Source organism: Pseudopipra pipra, chromosome Z (assembly GCF_036250125.1).
Source record: "Pseudopipra pipra isolate bDixPip1 chromosome Z, bDixPip1.hap1, whole genome shotgun sequence".
NCBI classification, from domain to species: Eukaryota; Metazoa; Chordata; class Aves; order Passeriformes; family Pipridae; genus Pseudopipra; species Pseudopipra pipra.
The window spans coordinates 15954084-15980336 of record NC_087581.1 but is presented as its reverse complement, the minus strand read 5'-3'; the positions used below and the strand labels follow the sequence as shown (position 1 = coordinate 15980336).

Below are 26253 nucleotides of genomic sequence, written 5' to 3'. Positions count from 1 at the left end.
AAGTTTGTTTAAAACCATAACACACAGTGTATTTGGTGCAGATGCATGTTGCAGAACCATGTGAGGGTGCTTGTTTTGGTACATAGAAAGGCATTCCAACCATCTTATTTTAGTTATTGTACCACACCAGAGATAACAAAAGCTGTCCTAAGATTGAAGTGTATGATGCTTTCAAAGCATGTTCATTGTGAATATTCAAAAGGTCAGAGGTCTGAATTCCACTGATATCTCACATTCTAGTCTCGTTGAAGAAGATGGGAAAGTATGAATTAAAATGTTGCTAGTAAGCCTAAGCTTACTGTATGGTTTTCTGAGTATTTGGGCATTCATTGGTTAGAAGAGGATATAGGGAGGCTCCAAAATTACAGAGAGACAAAATCTATCCATTTCTCCTCTGCAATCTCAGCTAAGCTTTTGAGGAGCACCCGTCATGGTCCAGATGGTTCAGCTCTGTGGATGGGGGAAGGATACTGCTACCATTCCTGCTAAAGTTCCTAGGCCCAGTGAAGGCAACACCTGCCTAGAGTCCTCTTTTGCCCAAAGTCCAACTTTAATGGTTCTGGATTTGCTCCTATGAAAAGTTCAATTTTAGAAGAACCTCTTAAAAATGAGAAGTACTTTTATCTAAGTGAGGAAAAGATAAATCAAAATTCTGTGTGTCATCCTCTCTGAAAAATATGTGGTGTATTGTATTAATACTGACATGAAGATCTCCTTAAACAAAGCATTCATTGTAAAGTGACGTCTTAAGGTTGCCCTACACTTTTAACACTGTAATTCTCTGAATATCCAGGTTTTATTTGTATAACAACTCCTAAAGCTCAGACAGGTGAAACAACTTACCATCACCCAGAAAAATCATGGCCTAAACTAGAAATGAAATCAGATTAGAACATCCGCTCTGGACACTACACACAGGCCCATCTCCTTGCGGAATATAAAAGACTTATGGGTCTTCCGTGTCATAGCTTGAATTTTCTCTTTGCCTCAGCAACTAATGTTTTGAAAAGAGAGATCTAGTGATCAGTGTTTCTTAGTCTAAATGTCATCGATTGCAGTTAAAATACTGTTTTTCTTGAATTCAAGCATCAAAAGACTTACAGGAATGATTACAGAGGCATCTAAAGCAGAATGTTTAATTCTCTTTGCTGCAAACACATGTATTTCTCCCACAAATTAATAGAAAGTCATCCAAGATTGAATTAATTCATCTAGGACATTACATTCTATGGTACTCATTCCCTTTCTAATTACAGACAAAAAATGCCACATGAATATTTTTAAGCTCTAATAATTTTCCGATAACGTGAGTCAGACATGGTGGTTTATGGCGGCACTATACTGAATAGCAAAGCTCTTTTGTACTTCAAAAACGTGCACAAAAACTATAGCTCCTATCACAAGACACGTTGGACAATGGACATGGTTCAATTTTCACTATTTCCAGGTAGCAGAAGGGGACTAGGAAGTCTGCAGAATAAAGAGGCTATGGTGGTCACACTCTCCTCTTTGCCTGCACTGGGCTCAGCAAAAAGCAAACCGAGCTGGCCAAGAATAAGTTGATTCAGCATGCTCTGCTGAAAAGGCTCTTAAGCTGTTCCAGACAAAACCATGAAGAAGGATGATAGTGGCAACACCATCTATCCTTCAGGCTAAGTCTCCCCCCCCACCCCCACCAGGTTTTGAACTGCTGCCAAAATGAATCATGTCTACTTTAAAATGTACTAGGAAGTTCATGTCTGGCACAGTTTGCTCCTTAGTTCTTTTTAATTGTCTTCCATAGGTGCATGATCTACTGAAAGTTTCAAATATGGTTTATATTGCAGCACAATAATGTGTGATTTAACTTCAAGTGAAAAGGCTGGACCTTTTTTACTGTTATTTGCTACATTCATTTGTACAATGTAAGCCAAAGCTAAAGAGGTGAAAACTAGTGAGAACTGATAGAGACTGAAGTGCTCATTTCAGAGAATTTTGCATGACCTACAGATACATTCCTTTTCCCCTGTAGTTATTCCTGCAGGCTTTTTCTTTGGTCTTTTCTGTACCACAGAAAATGCAGTGATTTCACTGCATCAGTTTCTAGAGGAACATATTTAAATCAGACCAATCCACTTGTATTCGAAGCCCCCTTGAGAAATTTCCAGACATGAGACCTTTTATTTAGTATCAGCAAAGTTTCTAAATTAGGTTTTTTTCATCAATAGATCTCAAAGCACTTTATAAAGTAGATTACTCCCATTAACTCTGTTTTGCACTTGGGGAACAGATGAAATTATTTGCTTGCTTGTGGGCAAGTAGAAAGCTGGGAAGAAAAACCTGTGTCTGTCCAATTCAGTGTTTCAGCCACAAAACTACGTGCAGTTTCCAGGTTTTCCTGACATGAATGTGCTTTGAGGATCACATTTCTGCTAACCTTGTAATGATGTTCCAGTAACATTTCATAGTAACCATATTCAATTTAAAAGAAATACAAAATAATAGGACTTATTTGGTGTATTCTAAAGTGGTGGGGGGTTGTTTTGTTTTGCTTTGCTTTGTTTTTTAAATACAATATCAGCTCATAAGAGAGTATCCATCTCTTAGTTTCTGCCATGTAAAAAATATCAGAAGCACGGGCGAAATATCTAGAACCTCTCTTCCTCCATCAAATTCAAGCCACAGAAAGTTCACTCCAAAGTTATGTTCAGATATAAGTAAACCATCTAACAGCCAAAATATCATAGAATCACAGAATCAGCCGGGTTGGAAAAGACCTCTGAGATCGTCAAGTCCAACCTTTGATCCAACACCACCGCGGTTACTAGACCATGGCACTAAGTGCCACATCCAGTCTCATCTTAAAAACCTCCAGGGATGGAAAATCTACCACTTCCCTGGTGGGGAAGCCCATTCCAATGTCTGATTTCCCTCTCTGTAAGGAAATTCTTCCTAATATCTAACCTAGACCTCCCCTGCCAGAGCTTAAGACCATGCTCGCTTGTCTTACTGCTGGTTGCCTGGGAGAAGAGACCAACCCTCACCTGGATACAACCTCCTTTCAGGGAGTTGTAGAGAGTGATGAGGTCTTCCCTGAGCCTCCTCTTTTCCAGGCTGAACAACCCCAGCTCCCTCAGCCTCTCCTCATAGGACTTGTGCTCCAGTCCCTTCACCAGCCTTGTTGCTCTTCTCTGGACCTGCTCCAGCACCTCAATATCCTTCCTGAACTGAGGGGCCCAGAACTGGACACAGTACTCCAGGTGTGGCCTCACCAGTGCTGAGTACAGGGGAAGAATCACTTCCCTGGTCCTGCTGGCCACACTGTTCCTGATAGAGGCCAGGATGCCATTGGCCTTCTTGGCCACCTGGGCACACTGCTGGCTCATGTTCAACTTCCTGTCAATCCAAACTCCCAGGTCCCTCTCTGCCTGGCTGCTCTCCAGCCACTCTGTGCCCAGCCTGTAGTGCTGCATGGGGTTGTTGTGGCCAAAGTGCAGGACCCGGCACTTGGCCTTGTTGAACCTCATCCTGTTGAAATCAGACCATCTCTCCACAGCTTCTCCAAGTGCCTCTGAAGAGCCCTCCTGCCTTCCAGCAGATCAACACTCCCCCCCCCGCTTGGTGTCATCTGCAAATTTGCTATTGGTACACTCAATCCCCTCATCTAAATCATCAATAGAGATATTAAAGAGAACTGGGCCCAACACTGATCCCTGGGGGACACCACTAGTGACCGGCTGCCAACTGGATGCAGCACCGTTCACCACCACTCTCTGGGCCCGGCCCTCCAGCCAGTTCCTAACCCAGCACAGGGTGCCCCTGTCCAAGCCGTGGGCTGACAGCTTTTCCAGGAGCATGCTGTGGGAGATGGTGTCAAAGGCTTTGCTGAAGTCCAGACAGACCACATCCACAGCCTTCCCCTCATCCACCAGGTGGGTCACCTATATAGTGCTATAGCAGGATATAAATAAGCCTGAAGTGTGAGCACTTTAACAAGGAGCAAGAAGCAATAAAAATGTTTGTATTGAGACAGCACCTCATTTTCCATCCGGCCTTCAGAATGCAGAGATAAGCTCTCCTTGGTAAGGCTGTCTGTTAGGACTGGGCTATCATGTAGTGGGCTGCTGCTGGATATTTTTGCATTAAATGTTCTTCCTCTGTGACTAGAACCTGAGGGATGTAGTGACATCTCCATCCTTGGAGGTTTCCAAGGCTCAGTTAGACAGCACCACAACTGACCCAATTTGATGCTGTCAATAGACTTACATTGAGCAGGAGGTTGAACTAGGTAATCTCAAGAGAGCCCTTCCAAACAACACTTTAGTAGTCCTGCAATTTTGAACCGCATGTGAATGCAATGGATCTTGCATTTAAATTGGTCTGTAGTATCTGAAGAAAAAACCCACCAGCATGAGTGTAGATAAGGTCTTGCAGAATTACTAAGTTGGGAAAATTCTTCATCTCAGAAAATGGAAACACTCAATTTTCTATGGTATGCTGTCTGTTATGGTAGGAGAGGAATTAATTAGATTTCTATATTAGCTAGGTCTTGTATGCAGAAGCGTTTTATTAATTAACCCAGTTTTACAGATGAATAAGAAGTTGAGTTCCTGTTATGAACAATACTTAGCCCTTTTCTAGATTCCAGTATTCTTCTGTCCCTTTGCAATAAAACACAGAAAACTGCAGATCAGCATAGGTACTGTGATCTGTAACCTTTTTTTTTTTGTCTTACACTTTTGCACAGTACTTCTAAATGCTACTAACCTTCAAGAAGGATGTGATTATGGGAGAGGTACCACAGTCTTGTTTTATTATCAGTGCCTAATTAGAACTAGGAAGACTTACCTCTTCTGTTACAGGGAAAAAGCCAAAGGAAGAGAAACACAAGCACCCATGTCATATGTTATGTAGGAAATAGCTAATCTGAAGCTACCTTTTTCACATATAAAGTAGTCTAATTAGCATTACTGCTAATTAGAATGAGACAGAAAGAGTTCAGGGAACCATTTTCTACTGAGAAATGTAATCACCCCTCAAACAGTGTTTGGCATATACTCATTTGGCTAAATTATGTTTGGGTAAAGAAGCCCTCTAAGGACTCATCTGATAAGGTGCATTTTAAGTTATTTATTTCATATTATAGTATATAAATTGATCATATAGCAGTTAGACCTGAAATGAAATGTCTTATCTGAACAAGATATTTGCATTGATTTCAGCTGAAATTTTTTTCCTCAAACTTTTCATTTGGTGTGTTAGTTCAAAACAAAGCCAGGTTTTGAAATGAAGAAATCCCTCTGTCAGTGGAATCTTGTGGTCAGTTCTGTTACTAGTCACATTTGCTCTTACAAACAGTTGAATTCTTGGCTTCCTTTTGAGTCAGTGGGACTTTTACTCTTTGGTAGAAGTATTATATTTTAAACAAATGAAATGCTTATGTTCAAGGCCTTTCTTTGTGGACACCTAAAATATACTGAGTTCCAAACACCTCTATATATTGCTGTACAACTGTGAACAATCTTTTATACTGCTGAGTTTTCCCAGAGCAGTTGATGATGAATAGTTGCTGAAGTAACACTAAAGCAGAATTAGGATGGACAAGTATCAGAGCTATTGAAGTTATTTTGCTTAGAGTGGAAGTTAATTGTATTTATTCAGTGTCTCCTACTAAGCTCATTCACAGAACAGTATCTTATGAGAAGAAATATGTGTAAATTAAGACGAAATCAGAAGTAGACTAAATAGACATGAGTTCTTGTTGAGTTCGTTGTAGTTATTTTACAACTCTAGAAATCATTGCATCAGATACAGAAAAGTAGCAAAATGATAAAAAGACATTTTTAAAGTTCTGCATGTTTTGTTTCCTCCAATTTTTTTCTTGTGATGAAAAATAAAAATATGTACAGAGCAATAGATACATATTAGGCATGTTCTAAGATGTGAAGTCAAGAATCCAGCTGATTTTTGTTGCTACAAAAATCATGTTATCTTTTTATGTAACTGCTCACAATACAGATGAAGAACAGCTGACAAACTCTCAGCTCATACATCTGACATGACTTGATACAACAAGAAAAATGGATATGCAATGAATTAAAGATGTTTCAAGTTCAATAATCTTATTTTTGTTGTAAATTCTGAAAGATATTTTAAAATACTTTCAGAAGGGTAAGATGACATGCAGGCTTTGTGACAATGGATGACTAAAGAAGAATGCAGTACAGGAAATTAAGATATACATGTAGATAAAGTTGCTGCAAATAAAAATTTGCAGGAATAGGCCATGAATTTCTTAACTGTTCACATTTAACATTTCCTACAGTGTTGGTGTATGAAGAAAGCTCTTTTGTTGCCTGATTGTAAATTAAATAAACATGTTCCTTACTAGTCTCTTTTACATTAGTTTCTGTTTTTTTAATAAACAATGGGGTTTTTTCACCACATAAAAACTATAAAGTTTTAGGAGCATAATCCTCCAAACATTGGCACTGGAGAGTACGTATATTCTCCTTTTATAGCCTACTGGATCACAAGTGGTGTCAGACTCAAAATCTGACACTCTGATCTAGATTGCCTCTTAGTTCAAACTGGATTCCCACTACAGTTGACTAATCTGTTGGAAGTAGATCTGTTCAAGGTATTACCAAACTTCTGCAACCAGTAACTTGATCTCAGTATGCGTTGTTGTCCCCACCCCTGTAAATGTCACCTCCTGTCAGGTGGGTCCTACAAGCATCTTTATCCTCTGCAATAGCTCTTCCCAATGCCAACCTCATTGGTGCCCATAGCACATGTACACAACGAATGGCAACCTGGCATGCCCAAGTCCCAGCAGAGTTCAGCATAAAAGCTGGAGGGATGAGGCTTGGGGCACCTGGGATTTTTCTGGAGCTCTGCATAGATTTACCCACCCCACCTTCACATGCTTTCCAGGGAGGGACTGTCTTCAATGGCTGGTTGTGGCTGCCACAAATAAGTAAGGTAATTTTGATGGGCAGGTTTTGAACATAACTGAGAGCAGGGTGTGCTAGCATGGAGCATGTTAACTAGCCGGGTCCCTTCCTTCTGAAGAGAAATGAGACAACACAGACTGACAAGAGGTCTGGACGCAGCCCAGTCTGCCCTGCAACAGAGCATTGGGACACTGAGACATAACCCTCATTTCTGTCCACGCCACTTCTTAAACTCCTTCCACCCAACCACAATAAGCAGTAAACAGAGGTAAGAAACAGAGAGTCTGCTTGCGTTTTATATGGCAGTTACATAAGAACCAAATATGTGGAATTTCAGAAGTCGTGGTGACAGAGTCTTCAAGATCAGAAGTGCCATTTCTTCCCTAATAACTGAATTATGTAAATAAAGGCCACGACTACATGCATTTAAATGTAGGTCAAAGTGTTCCTGATTTCAAGATACAATGCACAGAAGAATTAATTTATCTGAGACTGGAACATCAAAGACCTTGAAGAAGGCAATACAGATGACTGTCAGCACACTCATATTTGTGGCTTCTAGTATTTCCTTCTGTAAATAAAAAGAATGAGAAAATGATCCAGTTTAATGTCTTCAGATGAAAAAATCGCTGTATCTGCGTGCTTTGGAGTAACAGGAAATCCTCTTTCCATGGCAGCAGCAGGATGCTAAGGGTGGAACAGCTCATTGCACAGGTTGTTGTCGTATTACATTGCTATAAATGTAATGATAAGTTACAAATGTGCCCCACCGTGCCTATGACACCAGCAGAGCAGCAAAGCACAACGTGCTTTCTTTTGCACTGTGAAGCCACGAGAAAAAGGCAGCAACTTTGCAGGCCACATACGTCAACAAGAGGATATGAGCTTCCCAGCAGTACCTCCCTTTCTTTGGGGTTTTGACTTAATAATATGATCCCAGTGACCTAAACCCAGATTCATCACCTCGGCTGTACCATCTGCCTCTCACAAGGTGACAAAACCCAATCAATCCCAATCAAATCCAATTACTGAGAAGCCTGAGACATTTGAAGTTTCATTAAGATTTATCAATTATACCTCATATCAAGTTCTGCAATTATAATCAGAGATAAGCATTAGTCTCATATCTAACATAATGCCAATGATACTAAAATGTATTTTTGCAGCAAACCCTCCTCCCTAATTTTCCAGCAATATTTAAAAAGAAATATAAATGGATAGCAATGCCTCTCAATAAGGCAGACTAGTTTGTCTATTACTCCAGCATTGTGAAACTGATGTTGTGAAATAGCAACTGAAAGAAGCCCAGCCCAAGGCCCAAAAGGGGTGATTTATGCTACTAACTTAAGAAAGAAAACTGTCCAGAACTTTAAAAATAAATAGTGCACTGAGCTCTTTTAACTTATTTCTGAAATTACTGCCAACTGCATACTGATTTTAAATCTTTATACTCTACAAAACTCCCAGGAGTGAAATTTAGCAAGGACTTAGCAGCTGAGAAAGACAGAGGAGATGAATCATGGTTGTATGGATACAGCCCTGCACACACTTAGTGCTGAAAGTTTTATATTTTGTAAATGTAGAATAGTCATGCAAAATTTCAGTATTCTTTCAATTGTGATGCATTCACATATTTTAACAACTTGTAACAAAAGAACAGTTCTACCGAAGCCATTTTGGAGAACAAGATTAAAAGATCTGAGTATGCTCTAATAGAGTCTATTAGAGCAATTATTATCTTGTAGGTAGTGTATGAAGAAAGCATTCTGTGTTTAGGCAAACTGAACTGATTTCAAGAAGGAAAAAATTTGTTTAAAGTTATGCATGCTCTGAGTCTACACTACAGAAAATGAAGACAGTTTTAAAGACTACTAAGATCTGTGCAAAGACTGATGAGCTGGGTGCTGTCTCCCTCTTGGAGTGTAAAATGAATGGAAAACATGCTTTTAAGAACACCTGAGAATGAAGTTGTGATACTTTCTTCACTGTGAATAAATGACCAAGCAGGTTGATAATATGTATGTTACTCACATGAATCACTCAGGACTACCTCCTTAGAAAAAATTAGTTCAAAATACATCGCTGGCATCATATTCCTCTAAAAGAAAATGGAATATTATTGGTACTAGAGCAGTAAATTTACTTTTAATTACACTTATTTTTATAATTTAAGGCCTATTCAGAAAGTCCATGGAAATATGGCCTCTGATACTTGTAATTAGAAGTAGGAGGAAAAAAACCTAAAAACATTCCATGAAGAATTTGAATTATTATTTGTTTTCTCCATAAGGAGGTAGTCAATTAAGTAAAGTGCTACACAAAATCTGGTGATGGCTGACTACGTCTGAAAATAAAAGATATTGGTAATTTTGCAGGCTATTAGATTGGGTTAGAATAATTAGATCAGTAAGAATAATTTCTAGTTCACCTGTAGGGTAGACTGTGGTAGTAATTAAAAAAGACTACTATGGAATTTCTAAATGCCAATATTGGTCCATTTCTTGCAGAAATCTCCTTAATATTCTCATCTCATACTGTCGACAGTCTGAGATGAAGGAATGATCGTGAGAAAAGATTATCTTTCTAAATGAGAGGTCAAGAGACTTCCAGGGCAGGAATGGATTGCAACAGTAGCACTGTATGAAATTGCTACTATTGTCATATAACCTGTGACGTACTGCTTAGGTAAGGGAGTGGGAGCCTCACAGTTCCTCCAGTCACAGTAATATAGTGCTTTTATGAAATTGAAATGGCTTTATCAAGAAGTGATTTGGAGCCTAAATTAGGTAGTTTATTTTCTGTCAAACTATACACGGATTTTTGACATAATAGGGACAATTTCAGGCTTAATGCATCTTTTCTCAATTTACTGTTCGTCGTAGAAATTACACCGACAGAAAATTGGGGGAATAATAATATTCATGTGAGAAAAAACAAAATAATCAAAGAAAGATTTTCCCCCTCACCCCCCCACCCCCTCCCGGATTTCATGCAAACACTTTTTTGGGGGGGAGGCAGGGAGGCACATGCACAAGAAAGCCTTATGTCCAGAGAAAGGAATTTACAGTTTATATAAAATCAGAGTGTTCTTACAGTACATTACTGCTACACAGCATGTGGTGCCTTGCCTGAACTCTATTGTTAGAAAATACTCATTTCAAACCTGCTCCTCTATAATGTATTAGATACCTAACAGGGGCAGAAGGACAGATTAGGCAATATCTGTCTTCATTATGAAGTTTGGAATAAAATTGGCATTGGAATAAGTGGGAAAACATATTCCTCTGGCACTTACATTAAAGGCAGAGGAAGATTAATTTCTTTTAAAAACATAAAGTAACATGTGGATATAGAGATGGGAGAAGGCATTGGTGTTTAATATAAATAGAAGGTTTTTTACAGTAATGTGATCATTCAAGGTGAAAATTACTTCCCTGGGCTCAAAAAGAGAATACAAAGTTCGGAAGATGTATTTTGCAAAATACAAAAGACAGCTTACAAAAAATTTTATCACTGCTTTATGGTGATGGAATGAACTAAATCCACTGGCACTCAGGGTAATATCTGGAATGGAATCAGCACCCGTGGTACTGGAATGCCTCCTGATGTCCCACTGTTTGGGGAACACTGGATAGATTACTCAAGTGGCCATGAAACTTGTCAAGTTGTGTTTACTTATGAAGTACTTACTACATAAGCACATGCAGAGCTGAGCATGACCCTAAGAAGCACATGCAGAGCTTAGCATGACCTTTGAGGTTAACTAGGTGTCCGTTCTGGGATATCAAGCCCGGAAGGACTAAAGAACATGTTATATATGGATTTCTTTCATATGATTTGAAGGCTCTCTGATCAGCTCGAATTTCAGTGCACCAGACTATCTTGCAGGAAACTCACTGCTCTCATCAGGTTGAACTTGCTCTGCTGAAAGCAGTGCTGGGGATGCATAGCATGCTCCATAGCTGTGAGCCAAGGGGAACAGAGTCACTTTCCTGGACTTTAACTTACCTGATGTATAGGCTGATTAAGTATAATTAATCCTTTAGATGAAGTATAACCCCACATCTTTGCATTTCAATATGTACAATGAAAAAAAATACCTGGAAGCACATTTGAGTATATCTATTACAAATCTGTACTTCAGTGTGGACCCGAACACTGGCAAATTGGATCCGAAATGTGCATGACTATGCATTCATGTGCTGCTCTGGAGGGAAGGCTATAGCAAGGGCATTATGCACATTAGGATATTATGCACTGATCACAGAAAGATGGGACAGCCTTACAAACCAGAGACTTATGCTGAGCTGTAAGATCGCGTGCCTGTGCTGTGTGCTGCAGTTCATCTTATTCTGCTCTTGGACAAGAAGTTACCTCACGGCCTTCGATGCTCTCAGCCACCCGGGACCGAATCAATACTTCAGGGGGAAAGAAAAGGAGAAGAAATCACAGCACAGATAAAGGTCACTTTGAGGCAATAAAATGCTGTGACAGAAAAGCAAACTACATAACTGGATGCAGAAAGCAGGCAGACCAAAAGTCTGAGCCTTATCTTTTATGAGTGAACATGTATTATTTCTGCATGGTTGGAACCCAAGTGCTATGATGATAAACATATGTTTACAAAATGCAGGGTGTTGTTTGCCCATATTTTGGGGATCAAATCTGAAAACTTGTAAAAGACAGAAGCAATGAAGAAGACATAAAAAAGTGTCTTATTCACATCGATTGTTTATTTACTGCTTTCCCTTGTTTGATGAGACAATGCAGTTAAAAGTTTTAAATATTTTCTCTTCCAGAATGTAGTAGTAAGATTGATCATCATGTATATTTTTTAGACCACAGTACAAACTTGCAGAAAGCCTTCTGAAAATGTAAGTGCTGTTGGAAACTTTTGTTGCATGAACACCATCAGTAAAAGCTGTAAGCACTACAAAACATACCATGAAAAATCATTTTGATTAATTATAAATGTTTCATTATATGAAAAAGAACATCATCTGAGTACGTCAGAATATGAAGGAATTATATGTTTCCTCTTTTCACTTGATATCAGCTTCTTCGGCAGGAATGATCTGCTCACATCCTACAGATGAAAAATTTTACAGTCTCTCAGAGAAGAATTTCTTCTAATCTCATGACTGGCTGTTGTGTTAGCCACACACTTGGGTTTCATCACACCAGTCAGCTTCATCTTTACATCAATTTAGAGATCCCTGATGTCAAGAGAACCACAGCAGTAATTCTGTATTAATAGAAATTGTAATTTGAAGCCTTTTTTAAAGATCTGCAACAACTAGCCCAAAAAAATGGAGACAGCCTTGCATTTCTCTTCTTTGAGATTATTTGTTTGTTGTGGAATATGAATAGTTCACACTAACCCTGGGCTGTTAGTACCTAAATCAAGTACCTCAAAAGCAACTGAGATAAAATAATGCTATGGGACTATTAATAGAAATGACATGTTGCTGAAATGTCACCATATGTTACTATTTTGTACGCTTCAAAAAGCAAAATCCCAGCCTTTACAGCATTAAAAATAAAGACATTTCTTTGGCTTTTAAATTGTCATTTTCAATTCCCCACTCATTTAAAAAAATGAAAGTTTTAAATTAGTTCAGAAAGGCACTGTGTTTGCCTTTTAGTTAATAGCTTTGTTAGACAACAGCTAGAAATTCTTACAAATTGAATTTGTCAGTGAGAGGAAACCAACAGCATGGCATTCATTTCTATCCCTTGGATTTATGATTTGAGAAAAACTGCCTTTGCCACTCTCATTTCAGAGTTCTGGTTCCCAGAGCACTCATTCCCTGCTATGTTCTGAGAAATGGGGGGATGTCCTGGAAACAAATCAGACCCAAACTGCAAACCTAACCCAAATGTCTCTTACTTTATCTGATATTAGACATTAAGATGGACTTTTTAGGAAGCCACCCTGGGACTAACAGGGATCTCTGGTCTCAAGGCAACTACTGTGTCACTAGCAAATGTGACCCAGGACCATATCTTGAAAAAGAAATGAAATGAGAAATTTATTCTGCATCAGAACAGCTGAACAGATGAACTGCTAGGAAGTGAACAAGTCATGATCATTATTTGTAAGTTATTCTTGTAATTGATAAAAATAATAGACTCTAGTCCCCTTAAAATTCTTTTTTGGGATGCCTGGTTTATTAAATACATAGAGTAATTGCAAAGCATACAAATTAGGATTGAAAGACTTTACACCCTATGGAAAAATAGGTAAGTCTAAGGTTAACTCTCTTCTGCTCAGTGGGGGACACTCAGCCATATTTTTCAGCCATTATCAGCCATAACAACATTTGACTGTCAAACCAGTGACTCCACTGATGGTTTCCAGCACATCCAGGCATTGAGCTAATGGCAGCTTTACGACTAGATCAGACCCAGGGAATGAGATTACAAGGCAAGGCATGAAGGCCTACGCATCCTCTGTCCTCCCTCCTCACACTAGTGTTGAACCATTTGAGCCCTTCTTTAATGTCAAATGTGCTGCTGAAGCCTTTCCTGAAGGTAATTGAGGCACATGATTGCCTGATTACAGTTTGATCCATATACAAGAAGGCTATATGGCTTAGGATTTTCAATTATATATTTACATTCATGCACCTAAATCCATACGTAGCAATTAAATCAATAGCCTGATGTATAGAAATGAATTAACTTGTTCTTCAGTTGCTCACAGTCAGTAGCCCTTTGGATGTATATCTTATAGGAGAAGAACCTATTTTTTAAAATAAATGTTGCAAAAACCTCTGTAGGTTATTTTTCAAGCATTTTTCTCATTATTAAAGAGCTGTTTGGGATCATGCTTAACATGAAAGCCCATGACAGCCTTTGGATAAATTTAAGCCTATAATACCACTTTGGATCAATATATTTGATATCAAACATACCAGGGCTCAGTATGGGGGGCAGTTCTGTTTAATATATTTATTGACAACCTGGATAAGGGGATCAAGTGAATTCTCACTCAGCTTGAAGGTGACATCAAGCTGGGTGGGAACATTGATCTGATGAAGGGTAGGAAGGTTCTGCAGAGGGATTTGCATAGGCTGGATCAAAAAGCTGAGGCCAATGGTAAGAGGTTCAACAAGGCCAAGTGCCAGGTCCTGCACTTGGGTCAAAAAAACCCCAGGCAGTCTTGCAGGCTTGTGACAAAGTGGCTGGAAAGCTGCCTGGTGGAAGAGGACCTGCGAGTGCTGGTCGACAGCAGTTGAACCTGATCCAGCAGTGTGCCCAGTGGCCAAGAAAGCCAATGGCATACTGGCTTGTATCAGCAAAAGTGTGGCCAGCAGGACCAGGGCAGTGACTGTCCCCCTCTACTTAGCACTGGTGAGGCCACACCTCAAATCCCATGTTCAGTTTTGGGCCCCTCACTTGTGAAAGACATTGAGGTGCTGGAGTGAGTCCAGAGAAGGGCAACGGAATAGGGGAAGAGTCTGGAGCACAAGTCCTATGAGGAGAGGCTGAGGGAGCTGGCGTTGTTTAGCCCGGAGAAAAGGAGGTTCAGGGGAGACCTCATCACTCTCTACAACTCCCTGAAGGGAGGTTGTAGCCAGGTGGGCATCAGTCTCTTTTCCCAAGGAACAAGCGGTAGAATAAGATGAAATGGTCTCAGGTTGTGCCAAGGAGATTTAGATTGAATATCAGGAAAGCTTTCTTCACAGAAAGAGTTGTCCAGCACTTGAACAGATTGTCCAGGGAAGTGGTTGACAAATTATCCAACACTATTCAACAAGTTCATAGTTATGTAATCATTCAGCATCTGATCCCATGCTAGCTAATACTGAGAATTATGAATTATTCTGGTGGAAGTAGGTCATCTATGATGACAGGAAATATCAAATTAAGTATCATTAAGTATAGCCATTAGCCAGGAAAAATCCGAACAATTGTCAGAAGATATTAGTATGGGTTTTCTTTGCAACATCTTAAACACGGATGCTGCTTTAGCCTGCTTTTGCTGAATGAAATACCTTTTCAGTGGTTAAAATCCTACTAACCCAGGTTTTCGCCACAGGACATTATATAAAGAACCTGTGGCCTATCCCAGTTTCTGAAAAAGGAACCTCTACACCAGTGTTGTAGCTTAGCAGTTACTTTCTAAAGTGTGAAAAAACCAAACCTGAACACAAATACATTAGCAAGTAACTTTCTTTTCTTTTTCTGAAAAATGGTTTCCATGCACTTGCAGATTTTTGGGGCCTTCTGAACAGAACAAGGTTAAAAAGCATTGCTTCAGCAAATTTTCCACTGTGTAATTAACATTCTTCTGACTTTAACCATCTCCAGTTTTCACAGTGTTTCCTGTTCCCTGTCACAATGAACAGTGTTATGTTGCAGGGAAATACTTTTAAGGATGAGAGTTTCTTGTGTATCTTGCACACAAAATGAATCAAATCACAATTGGAACAATATTGATTCTGTCCTATTTCAAAGGAATGCACAGATCAGAGCCTCACACAAAGCTCATAAAAGATACAGAAATTGACTGCTAATAGCACAGCCTGTCATACTAATAAGCTGCTGAAGTTGCCACAGATGTAGAATGTACAAGCTTAACCCCAAGTACTGATTTTTAAAGCAGCTCCTAAGAGCCATCTGGGTTCATCCAGAGCATCCCAAAAATGAGTTGTACTGAAACTCAGTCGGAAAGAGCTGTTCTCAGTTAAAGAGTAGCATCCCATAACTGTAGACTGAGGGCCTGGGTCAGTTAAAAACACATAAGAAACTATGATTTATTTTATTTATTTTTTCTTGTGAAGGGTTAAAGAGAATCAATATTAGTCTTTTTGATCTGGTATTGTGAGTTATTCAGTTGAGTCGCTAGGGCTGGTTACAGAGACTAAACAATGTTTGGTGCTCTGAGCAAGATGAGACAACTCAATATCTCACAAGATTAACCCTCACACTCTCCAGATTTCTATACGTACTTCTGTTAACCTTATTTAGTCTTGATATAGAGACTTTGCTGAATACTACTTTTTTTAGAACATTGTGTTTGATCCATCTAATGACTCTAATAGTACAACATTGCCTCAAATACCTTATTATTATAAGTATTCTGCTTTCAAAACCCATATAAAGAAAGGAATAATGTACTATACAGCCTTCTTTTTATGGATGATGGCAGTGGCTCCTGGACTCCAGGTGAGATACATTGCATTCAATTTGAGAAGTGATTATACATCAGCTGAAGAAAACAGCACACAGTGATGCTTTCCATGGGAATTTGGACTGCATCGACTTTTTGGCAGTGGTATGAGACTATTTTTGGTAGCTTTATTGAAAGGAATCCAGGAAATGTTTCATTTTAGTAACAATGTCTGTTAGTGAAATACAAGGGATTTTACTTTGGTTAGTGATCTCGTATGTGAATACTAATGGGAAAGCTCTTCAGGAGGTGGCCAGTTTACACTAAGCCTAGAAAGCAGTGTTAGCTTTCCACAGGCAGACTGTCTGCCTGTCTCCATGTAATTAAGGCCTTTCTCCTTAAAAAACTGCCAGGCTCTATTTACATCTTCTGTTTTCCTTGTGACCTTAAACAAGAATATCTTCTTTGGCCCAGAGGTCATGACACAGCAATATAGCTATTTATGTAAAACACAGAGTAATGGCCCTACAGAATCTGCTTTCTCTCCTGTTTGACCTCAGTCAAGGTACAGGTCTATCACATCCCTTCCGACTGTTAGACAGCTTACAAGTGGACTTTTCCTCAGTTCTCCATTTTTTCATATTTTCATATTTTCTGGTCTTCTGAGAAAGGAATAGAAAGATCTTTCTACAAGAGAGCTTGTTAACCCCTGTGCTTGCACATCTGAAATCTGTCCGCAAGGATGGACATAAAACAGAACAGCACTACTGAGAATATCCACAACTGTAATCATAATAACATCACCTTGGGTCTTAATTTCAACATTAGACAAATGACTTCTCTCTCTGCCAGTGTTTTCTGGCATTTGTGGGAGTGAAGAGTCTGCTTATATCCCTCCATACTCTGGGAAAGACTGCCCTGTAATTTACAGTGAGCTGTGTTTAGCTTTGCTTGAGTGTTGTTCTTACAGCATTAAAATAGTTTTCTTGAGGTTAGGTTTCCTTCTGGAAGAGTTTCTACTAAACCTTTAATCGGAATTAAAAGCAGACTAGGAGATATCTTGCACATCAGTGGGCTTATTTTAGGATATGGTTGCAGTTGGTAATACTGATATGTTTAAGTTGCTGCCAAATGAAGAATGAGAAAGAAAGATTGCTGACTATAAGAGAAAACAGTGCAACCAAGTGCCAGTCATGTATCTAGCCAGAATAAATAAGTAAATAAGCCTAATTTTCAATTCCACTCACATCCCAGGAAGGCATCCTGGGAAACAAGTATCTTCTATAAAGGGAAGAAAAAACACAACCATTTTCATTAAAACATAAGCTCAAAAAATGTTTTGGTGAATACCTTGAGGTTCTAATATAGCAATTTTTAGTATTTGCTTTTATAGTGGTCTACTCCAAAATGAAATATGTTTTGCTCACTATACTATGGGACATAACACTGTTTTCCTTTTCCCACAAGTAACTAGGACTCGCTGAGAGAAATTTTATAGTGATAGTGTTTTTAGAGCTGTGCGGAAGATTTAACTGTGGTACTTCACTTCTAGAAGAGGACCTTCGGATCACTCGTGAATAACCAGAAAGCTGAAGAAGGAGGAAAAAAGGGGAGGGGGAAAAAAAAAGTTCTCTTGAAATCTTACGTATTCACAGACCATTTGTGGTGCTTACATGCACCAGGAAATCCAGGTAAGTACTATACAGTCATGTTAAAGTGTACCCAAGACGACTGGAGGCGAGAGTTACGAGCAGCTCTAGGTATTGCAGTAAGTAGTTCCAGTACATGAATAATTCGAGTGCATTCACTTCTCGAGAGTTGGCCCAGGCTCTTCCCAAAGGACAACCAGTTATGCAAAATGAAACCCGTGAAGGTCACTGTGTATTTGTGAGTCTGTAGGGAGAAGAGCTGATGAGCATTGCAATTAGAATATCTTGTCTGCTGCGAAGTAAAGTCTTCCATTTGAAACTGCTCACGTGAAGGCATCTAATTTAGACATTTCCTTCCACTTTATAATTTTCTATTTTTTAAATTTCACCCCAGTGCAAAGGGAAACGGGAACGGAAGGTTTGGAAAGGTTTGGGAAACTTGGAAGGGAAGGGAAGGTTTCGGGAGGTTTGGGAAGGGAAGGGAAGGTTTGGGAAGGTCTGGGAAGGTTTGGGAAGGTTTGGGAAGGGAAGGTTTGGGAAGGGAAGGTTTGGGAAGGGAAGGTTTAGGAAGGGAAGGTTTAGGAAGGGAAGGTTTGGGAAGGGAAGGTTTGGGAAGGGAAGGTTTAGGAAGGGAAGGTTTAGGAAGGGAAGGGAAGGGAAGGTTTGGGAAGGGAAGGGAAGGGAAGGGACACAGAGATTTCTGTGAACAATTTTTTCCTGCACTCTGTAGGCCTTGCTTGCCGTGGAAGTGACAAGCGTGTATTGTTTATACTTATAGACTGTGTGAACATATGTGATGCTTATACTTGTTAGCTGTGTGTCTGGTTATAAGGTTTGAGAACATAATATGTTTATAGAAAGAAAACCTTGAGAAACTGAAGATAATGAAACATCTGCAAATTTAGTAAAACCCTATTAGAAAGAGGTTTCTATGCCAAGGATGATTTCAGATCGTGTGGACAGAACATCAGGTGCAACGAACTGGAGACATGAGACGTGTGCACAGACTGAGCTATCCAACCATCTTATGAGCATGTACCCTGAGCAAACTAAACTGTATAAAAGTTAACTGATTTAAATAATAAATTGGACATTGCTTTGATCACATTGGTCGTGTTGCTATGTCTCTGAGCCTCCCCATCGATATCTGGTGCCCGAAACAGGGACGGGACATCCTCTTCGTCGAGTTCTGAGGGACGTAAGGCGAATAGAAGGACGTGGGAGAAGCAGCCGTTTACAGGTGGCGTGAATCCCGGCGCTACGGAACGAAGCCATGCGCATGGTGAAAAAGAAATCTTGCCCTGATCAGGTGAGTCGGCTGAAGAATCGGGGTCTGCAGAAAGAGGCAGTGCAAACGCTCCTTTATTTTATTCTGAGAGAGATTCTAATTATGACGAAAAAGCCCTTAAAAAGTTACTAATCCCCATCGTTAAAGCTGCCTTTGCGGTGTCCATTTGTGATGCTATTAAGGAACATTAAAGGGAAAAAATCACAAAAAGATTTGACGAAGCAGCTCGTTATTTTACATTGTGGCAGCTGCTGACTGAAACAGAGCAATTTCTAAGAAGACTGAGAGGCAAGTTACAGCTTTGGCCTATGCTGCATTAGCAAGCAGCGAAACTGAAAGCAAAGAGAGTAATTTTATCAATTTTTATTCATTATGTCAACAACCGTGCTGCCGGCGAGTTTCAAAGTGCAGGCTTCTGCCCCACCGTCAGCCAGCGGCCCCAGCAGCAGTTCATCCTTAGCCCCGGAGAATTCCAAAGTGCAGGACATCAGGGAGGCCACTGCCAGCTGCGCCTTCCCTCGCGGTGAGCTCTCCACCACCCCGCCCGCCGCCGCTTTTCCTGCCGCTGCTGCTAAAGTTGCTGCTGCTAAAGTTGCTGCCGCTCCGCCGCCTAAAGCCGTGCCCGGCGCCGTCCTGCTGCTGCGTGGAGCCGCTCCCCCCGCTGCTCCCCCGCCCGCGCCGAGCCCCGGCCGAGAGTCCCGAACTGACGGAGCCCCTCCGGCGCCACCCTGGCCAGGAGCCGCTGCCGGGAACCCCTCTGCCAGCCGCTGCCGGCACAGCCACTGCGAACCCCTCTGCCAGCCGCTGCCGGGAACCCCTCTGCCAGCCGCTGCCGGCACAGCCACTGCGAACCCCGCTCCCGACGCCGCTCGCCCGCCTACGAACGCGACCGCCGCTGCCGTGACCCCGCCCCTGCCGTAGCCCGCGCTGACCGACCACCGTCGCAGCCTGATCGACGTCATCACCGCGCGACGCCGACCCCGACCCGGCAAGGGACAGTCTCGGTGAGAAGGAACGGGGAGGGGGGAAGGAACCACGAACCAGCCCGCTCCCGCTCCGCCCTGTCTAAAGCTGCTGCCGTCAGCCCCCCCCGTTCCCGATTCGACATCGAACTACGAGAACAGACAGAGAGACTCAAAGACCCGAGTGCAGCTGCAAGAAAAGTTTTGCAGACGTCTGTGGCAGAGCAGAAGTTAAAGCGACAAAAGCCCTCTTGCCAGCTCCCTGTACCCCCATGCAGGCAGGTTCCCCCAAGCCCTTTTCTGTCGCTTCCACCACCTCCTCAAACTCTATTTCAGGGAGGGGGGAGGAGGGTGAAACCGCGCTGGAGAGATCTGTAAGTCTGCTGTTTGAAAGATCAGGGGCTGGTGAAAGTGAAAAGTCTGGAGTAGAGATGGAAAGAGATTCTGTGAGATGCTATAATAAAAAGTTTAGTTGTTAACTACTAACAAATTCCCAGTTATAACAGATGCGGGAGACAATAGAAGTTATTATGCATTAAATTAGAAGATGCTAAAGAAATTAAATCTATAATTATCCAGTATGGGTTGAGATCAGGTTATACTACATTTGTGTTACAGCATTTTAACAATAAGTATTATCTTTAATAATAAAGACCTTTTTTTTCTCTTAACTCTTCAAACTTTATCTGAGATTCTAGTAGCAAGAATGCTTGTATAAACTGGAAACACTGAAGTCTGTAAGAGTCTGTACTGTTCCTTGCACTGCAGTATTTTAGATTTTTTTAGTTTGTAATGATCTTTAACTATTTGAGAAAGCTTTGAAGTTCTTGGACCCCTAGAAGAAATATTAGAACTTAGTTTTTATGCTCCTTGTCAATTGGCTAGTTTAATATCAAAGACCTGATCTAATTTTTATTTCTTCTCTTTTTGCTGCATATATAATTTAGCTTTCTTAGGACCTTGTTATGGCTTAGATGAGACTTAAGTTACAGCACTATTGATTGAGAGAGTTTAGACATAAAAAAATGTTCCCTGAATGCTGCAAATGCTGTTGCAGCCCAGAGCAAATGTTACTGAGTATGACTGATGCAAAATATGTCCTTTTTCAATAAGAAGGAGTAGAGGTTATAGACCCGCTCTTTTATAACATTATTTTTGTGCTGACTTTTCACAGTAACATACTAAGCAGCACAAAACTCTCACTAATTGCCTATTAACCCGGTCATGTGTATCACATCCTAATAGAAACTTTTACTGAGCTTTCTTTATCAGCTTCTATTTTCTTTATTTAACCTAATTGAAAGCTGCTTTAAAATGCACTGATGAAATACTGAGAAAAATTCTCGCTCTTGCAATCTTTGATCACTTCATCTGTAAAGAAAATATTTCTTTCTCTGTTATAGTTTTAAGTTATTAGCTAGTGTGATTCATTTGTATTCTAGAGATTTTAAGCAGATAATGCTCAGTATTCTTTTTGATTTTACATTCACAAATGCATGTGTATTGAAGATTCTTCACTCCTTTCCCAGTGACTTTTGCTTTGCTTTGCATGCATTTTAGAATATGGGCTGAAAAGAGTATTTAGGACTCTCTTGTCTAACTTAGTCTAGGGAGAGAAAAGTTACTTCTCTAACTGCTGCTTCTTTTTGCTAAGACAGATTTGCACCCATCTTCTCTAACCTTTCTTAGATTTTTGTTATTAGCACAAAAGTATTAAGTAAAGATATTGATAATTCAAGAATTTTTTGACACACTTTCGCACAAAGAAAAAGGGGGAAAGAAGGATATCAGTTCTCCTTTATTGACCTGCAAAAGTGTTTTATGTGCTTAAGTTTTTGCACACAGGTGTTCTCTGGTTATCTGCATGATGGATGAAGCCTTGGTAAGAAGCTGGTTCTTTAGAACAAGGTTGATGTTGTTCCTGCAGGAGACTGTGACACCAGAAGTTGTTGTAGCTAACAGTCTCTTCAATATTATTAAAGTACAATTTTTTTAATACTTTCAAGGCACATAATTTTAGAAGTTAAGAGGTATATAAGAAGTTAAGAGGTATATAAGTTATAGAGAGTAAGAATTTAAGTATAATGTATTGTATGACCTTTAGATTACTCACTAGGTATTGGTAAAAGAAAGTTTATCTGTCTGGTTAATTTTATCTGTTTGGTTGAGAAACTTTGACATTATAAGGTACTAGAGAATAATTATGGTTTCTCAGTTCATAAAACACAGTGACATGAAATTCAAAAGTATGTTTGTGTGAAATGTGTTTGGATGGTGGTGGCCACCGTGTGAAAGTGAATGAATGAAAGCGTATGCAAGTATGTGTGTGAATATATGAACAAAGACACAAACACCTTTGACACAAACACCTTGAATAAAAACAGAAGACACATAACCCTAAGTTGAATGGAGTTCCATTTGCAGAAGTGTTTTTAGATTGGATAAAAGCTTTCAAGAATAAGTCCTATATTTAGTAACACCTTTAAGCACAGAGTTAAGAGCACAAACTTTGAGATCGATAAGTTTTTAAGTTTGTTAATGGTAGTGGTATTATTATATGTAATTGTGTTTGTTAATATGTTATAGGTATGATGAAGAATGTTGCAGGAATGCAGTAAAAAAAAATTGTTCAAAGCAGACTGGGGAATTGTCGCCGGGACACAGATTTCTGTGAACAATTTTTTCCTGCACTCTGTAGGCCTTGCTTGCCGTGGAAGTGACAAGCGTGTATTGTTTATACTTATAGACTGTGTGAGCATATGTGATGCTTATACTTGTTAGCTGTGTGTCTGGTTATAAGGTTTGAGAACATAATATGTTTATAGAAAGAAAACCTTGAGAAACTGAAGATAATGAAACACCTGCAAATTTAGTGAAACCCTAAAAGCAGATTAATTAGAAAGAGGTTTCTATGCCAAGGATGATTTCAGATCCAGTGGACAGAACATCAAGTCCAATGAACTGGGGACATGAGACACGTGCACAGACTGAGCTATCCAACCATCTTATTATGAGCATGTACCCTGAGCAAACTAAACTGTATAAAAGTTAACTGATTTAAATAATAAATTGGACATTGATCACATTGGTCGTGTTGCTATGTCTCTGAGCCTCCCCGTCCCTTCCCCGGGAAGGTTTGGGAAGGGAAGGGAAGGTTTGGGAATTACAGTGGATTAGTTGGAGGGGGAACCTTCAGGCCCTGGGTGCCAGCCCATTACCTGGAAGGTGGATGCTCTTCCCACCTGCTCCCCGCCACGTGGCCTGGCAACCCCGTCAGGAGCTCACACAGACCACCAGGGAGGGACGGAGGAAGGAGGAAGTTTATTGAGGGGTAGGGGTTTATGAGGCTTTTAGGAGGGTCAAAAGGGGACCAATTACAAGTTCAGGGTCATACAGAAAAACCAATGAGGTAAAGAGTTAACAGCCAATAGGAAGGGGTTAACAGAGGCCAATGAGGAACACCTGAGGACATCTTCCCAGGACACTCCTGTGTGGGAGACAAAAGTCCTTCACAGGGGGTGTCGGGAGGAAGGGGAAAAAGCAAAAGGCATTTTAAAACCTGTTTAAACCACCTTAAAAACTTCAGTTTCTATAACATTTGAGCCGTTTTCTTCTTTTTCTTCACTAGTCCATCTCTGACAGGACTTCTTGTATCCTACATATGGCAAATCCATTGCCAGAGGGAAGGGAAAGTTTGGGAAGGTTTGGGAAGGGAAGGTTTGGGAAGGGAAGGTTTGGGAAGGGAAGGTTTGGGAAGGGAAGGTTTGGGAAGGGAAGGGAAGGGAAGGGAAGGTTTGGGAAGGGAAGGTTTGGGAAGGTTAGGGAAGGTTAGGGAAGGGAAGGTTAGGGAAGGGAAGGGAAGGGAAGGGAAGGGAAGGTTTAGGAAGGTTTGGGAAGGTTTGGGAAGGTTTGGGAAGGGAAGGTTTGGGAAGGTTTGGGAAGGGAAGGGAAGGTTAGGGAAGGGAAGGTTAGGGAAGGGAAGGTTTGGGAAGGGAAGGTTTGGGAAGGGAAGGGAAGGTTTGGGAAGGGAAGGTTTGGGAAGGTTTGGGAAGGGAAGGGAAGGTTTGGGAAGGTTTGGGAAGGTTTGGGAAGGGAAGGGAAGGTTTGGGAAGGTTTGGGAAGGGAAGGGAAGGTTTGGGAAGGTTTGGGAAGGTTTGGGAAGGTTTGGGAAGGGAAGGTTTGGGAAGGGAAGGTTTGGGAAGGGAAGGTTTGGGAAGGTTTGGGAAGGTTTGGGAAGGGAAGGGAAGGTTTGGGAAGGTTTGGGAAGGGAAGGGAAGGGAAGGTTTGGGAAGGGAAGGGAAGGGAAGGGAAGGGAAGGGAAGGGAAGGGAAGGGAAGGGAAGGGAAGGGAAGGGAAGGGAAGGGAAGGGAAGGGAAGGTTTGGGAAGGGAAGGGAAGGGAAGGGAAGGGAAGGGAAGGGAAGGGAAGGGAAGGGAAGGGAAGGGAAGGGAAGGGAAGGGAAGGGAAGGGAAGGGAAGGGAAGGGAAGGGAAGGGAAGGGAAGGGAAGGGAAGGTTTGGGAAGGGAAGGGAAGGGAAGGGAAGGGAAGGGAAGGGAAGGGAAGGGAAGGGAAGGGAAGGGAAAGGAAGGGAAATGAAAGGAAGGAAAGTCCAACTTAAGCGATCCACTACTGTAAATACAATAGTATTTCTCAGCATTTTTGATGATGTAAAATATCTGGCTTTCTATTTTTTTCTGATAGTCCCCTAAATCTGCAATGGAAGTATTGCTTCCTTTCCACGTGACTCCACCTCTCGTATGACAATTATTTTTAGCTGTTCTTGGACTTCAAATGTTCTTTTTTCCTATATATGTTAGCAGAAGTTGAATTTAGATCTGCATAATCTCTCTTGACTGCTAATCCCTGCTCCGGAAAATAAGAAAATTTTACATCTCCTTGAGTGCTTATAAATTATTTTTGAAATTTGAAAAACTGTCTTGTGGTGTGAAAGTGTTGTCTACCAGTGAGTTCATACTCTTACAACATCTTGTATTGTATTTTTAAAAAATCTGGGATCGAAAGCATTAAAAAAAAACCAACAAAAAACCCAACAAAAAACCATTAAAAATGGACACAAAGTTTTCAAAGTAAAGCTTCTTTCAGATCAAATGGAGCAAAATTAAAACTCCAATATTTTGAGCATCAAAAGTCTAAAGTATATTTCAAATATATGAATTGATTTTTAGATCACTTCTGCATAATAAATATAGAGGAAAGAAACATACTTCAAAACTCAGTGTTAAGGTTTGGATCATATGCTTAAAATTATACTATATCAGTGTTCTAAGTAATACCCAGGAAACGTGATAATCATTGTTTTCTATGCATATTGTCCACATATACAGCTCCATTTGATTCTAGAGGGAAAGAACAAGCTGGTAATAACACATCGTTTCCAACGTATTTCAAATAATTTTACCAGTGTTTTGGAATGAAATCAAAGCTCCCTCTGAGGTGTGTGCCTGAGCCTGGGGCTGCAGGGAAGGATCTGATGGTAGATACACACTGAGTCAGGAGGCAGCTCCCTGTCTTCCCTTGTCGAGGGCCCAGGATGCTGCCACGACTCCCACGAGATGCAAGTGGTCATGTCAGCTTATTATGTCTACACTGCACTAAACCTTGTCCCACTAAACCTCTGCTTCCACAGTTTGCTGATAATTTGCAGTCACCGCCCCCTGGGCCAACCAAGCAGCAATAAGGACTTGCTGCTGTTTGCAGTGCTGTTCGGTGTCCCTGTGTTTACCCCCCTGCAAGTCAGGAGGAATTTGGGAAGGGTCATACAACAGTGATGTCTCTCTGGTAAACTGTTTCTCTTTTACTAGACTTTGTCAGGTGCCCCTGAGAAATTGTTTGGACAATGTTTTTTTTTGTCTTTTTCTCCTTAACTACAGGAAAGACTGGATAATGCCTTGTAATGTGAAGATTTCTCTGCTGTCATCTGTGAATGTCAAGTACAATTAGAAGTTTGCAGGAGCAGTACAAAAGCTAATCCATTTGGAGTCCTCTTGAGCACTTGACCTCCTTTTATCTTGGGGCAGCGAGCTTCACAGATTAATGAAGTGTTTCTAGACTGTTGGTCTTCAGCATCACTGGGTGTCAGCTTCCATGAATACAGATCACCAGGACCACCTTGTTCATGGTATAAAGTGAGTGAGAATAGTCTAGCTGTAAGGCAGCAGCCTGACATGCGTAAGAGGCTAGTATTGTTCGAGAATTTTTACTCAATAGCATTAGGGGCCAATTTTGCACTGAAGCAAATGAGATGAGCAATCCAGAGAGAATTCAGAAATCTATGTATTCAA

The 26253-nt window shown here is 40.6% G+C and overlaps 1 long non-coding RNA gene across 1 annotated transcript; it reads left to right on the top strand.

Moving 5' to 3' along the window:
• The first annotated feature begins 18627 nt into the window (after nucleotides 1–18627).
• On the top strand, nucleotides 18628–23037 carry LOC135406704 (uncharacterized). Its single transcript, XR_010426431.1, has 2 exons — nucleotides 18628–18817; nucleotides 20321–23037. It is a non-coding gene; the product is annotated as an uncharacterized LOC135406704 (long non-coding RNA).
• The last annotated feature ends 3216 nt before the right edge of the window (nucleotides 23038–26253 follow it).